The sequence below is a fragment of the Struthio camelus genome, chromosome 31 (genome assembly GCF_040807025.1).
Source record: "Struthio camelus isolate bStrCam1 chromosome 31, bStrCam1.hap1, whole genome shotgun sequence".
Classification (NCBI taxonomy): domain Eukaryota; kingdom Metazoa; phylum Chordata; class Aves; order Struthioniformes; family Struthionidae; genus Struthio; species Struthio camelus.
In genome coordinates this window covers 355,001-357,500 of record NC_090972.1, presented here as the reverse complement: position 1 = coordinate 357,500, position 2,500 = coordinate 355,001, and positions in this window count along the sequence as shown.

Here is a 2,500-nt window from a genome sequence, read left to right as displayed (position 1 = left end):
GCGCCCGGGCGCCGTGCACCTGCGCGGAGAGTGTGGTTTGGGGGCGGGGGGAGGGGCAAGCGCCGGGCGGGAGAGGCGCGGGAGGTCAGCCTGGGGTCAGGGATTCTTCCTCAGCCCCCGGCGGCGCGCTGGCCGAGAAGTTTAGGAACGGACAGGGGCTGGAGCCGGGCAGTGAAGGGCGCGCGCGCGAGGGAGCAAGCGAGGCGACGACGAATGGGCCGGGGTTGGGGGCGGGGGGTGGGGGCAGCGGCAGTGGCGGCGCTGGGCGGGGGGGGGGGGAGGGCGGCGGGACGGTCCACCAATTAAGGGCAGGAGGGGGAGGGGGAGGGAGAGGGGCAGGCAGGCAGAGAGAAAGAGAAAAGAAAGCCCCAACGGCGACTGCAGCGCCCTACATTCGCGCACGAGGACCTTCCCCTGCCGCTGGACCGCACGCCGCTTCCTGTGCCAAGTAGCAAAAAAATGAGCAGGCCTCCCAAGGAGATCGGGGGGCCGGGGGGGGGGGGTGGTGGTGGTGGAGGAGAGGAAACAACACGGGAAACGAAGGAAAACCAGCGAGGAAGATGGTAAGGGCGAGAAAGGGAGGTGCTGCTGCTGCTGCTGGTGGTGGGGCAAGCATACAGAAAGCGCACACGCACACGCGCGCGCGCGCGCACACACACACGCACACACGCACGCACGCACGCACGCACGCACGCACACACACAAAAAAAAAAAAAAAAAAAGCCCGTACGACACCGAAAAGGAGCAAGCCGGGGGGGGGGGGGGGGGGAAACCTAAACAAAGAAAGCACGCTAAGCGGCTAAGGGAGAAGCGGCAGCTCTCCAAGGAAACCGAACGGGTCCGGCCGGGGAGGGGGACTCGGGAGGGGCGGCGGGCTGGCCTGTTAGCGGCCGGCCCGAAGGGTCCAACTCGGCAGCGGCCGGCCCGCCCGCCCGCTCGCCCGCCCGGGCCTGGGAGGCTGCCTTGGCAGCGGCCAGAGAGTCTACCGGCCTCCGGGGAGGTCCTCGAAGGGGCGAGCTGGTCGACCGGCCTCCGGGGAGAGGCGAGCTGGTCGACCGGCCTCCGGGGAGGCCGCCGAGCCTCGAAGGGGCGAGCTGGTCGACCGGCCTCCGGGGAGGCCGCCGAGCCTCGAAGGGGCGAGCTGGTCGACCGGCCTCCGGGGAGAGGCGAGCTGGTCGACCGGCCTCCGGGGAGGCCGCCGAGCCTCGAAGGGGCGAGCTGGTCGACCGGCCTCCGGGGAGGCCGCCGAGCCTCGAAGGGGCGAGCTGGTCGACCGGCCTCCGGGGAGGCCGCCGAGCCTCGAAGGGGCGGGCGGGTCGACCGGCCTCCGGGGAGGCCGGCCTCGAAGGGGCGCGGCGTAGCCGGTCTCCGCGGCTCCGGGAGGCCCGGAGAAGTCGCAGCCGGTGCCCCGGGTCTGCCTCCGCTAACTGGCAGCAGGTCTACCAGGCTCCAGCGAGACTTGGTGGCCTTTCGGGGTGGTGGCTGGTAGACCTGTTCTCCCTGGCGTTCCTGTGGAGCGGCGAAAGGGGTCGCTCTGCGTCGCTGCCTCCAGTTACGTCATCGTAGAGGTCGGCCACTTTCGAGCCACTCCCCGGTAGGAGGGGCGGCTGTCCTTCGGCTCTCCCGCCCCGCTGGACTTAGCGGTACGACTGTAGGCCACAGGGTGAACAGCCGCTGAGTTCCGGAGCCGCACTCCCGGGCGCCCCCAGCGCATTGTGGCCGGCCCGCGGGAGGCCTAGGGCGGCTTGCGACGAGGGCGGGCGGGGAGCGGTCCTGAGCCCGGCCCTTCGGGGAGAGCACTTTCTTTTGCCCGTTCGGCGCGGCGGTCTCCCGGCAGGTCTCCGGCAGCCCCGCGAGTGTGTCCCAGGTGCCGGAAGCCGCTGCGGAGGCGGGGAGCCCAGCCAGCGGCAGGTCCCATGCAGCCGTTGCCGACTCGGGAGAGGGGTGAGCCGGACACCCCCCCCCCCCCCCCCCCCGCGGCCGGGGAAAAGGCCCGGTGCGTGTGCCGTTCGTGAACGCCAGAGGGTGGTCCAGAGAGAAACCGGGGGGTGCCCCGTGCGGCTCTGCCCAGACACCAGCGGCTCGAGAGCCTCGTTCTTCGGGCCCCTGTCGCAGGGAGCGTGGTGATGCCGGTGCTCCGGCCGGAGCAGCAGCCGGCTCGCGGCTGCCGATCCACACCCACACGCAGACGCCCGCTGAGGCGTCCCGGGACACGTCGGAGAGGCCCCTCGGCGGGCTGGCGCTTCCCTGCTTCCCCGTCACAGGGAGCGTGGGGGCGGTGCCGGTGTTCAGGCTCGAGTGGGCACCTCTTGCAGACGATGGTCCGCACCCACACGCAGCGCCCGCCGCTGGTTTGCGGCCACTGGTGGGCGGCGGGGTGAGTTGGCTCAGGACTCGACCGTGTGTGTTTGCTCCCGATCGATGAGGCCGTTCGGGTCGCGTCGGAGAGGGCCCCCGGCGGGTCGGCTCTGCTGTGCTCCCCCGTCACAGGGGGGTGCAT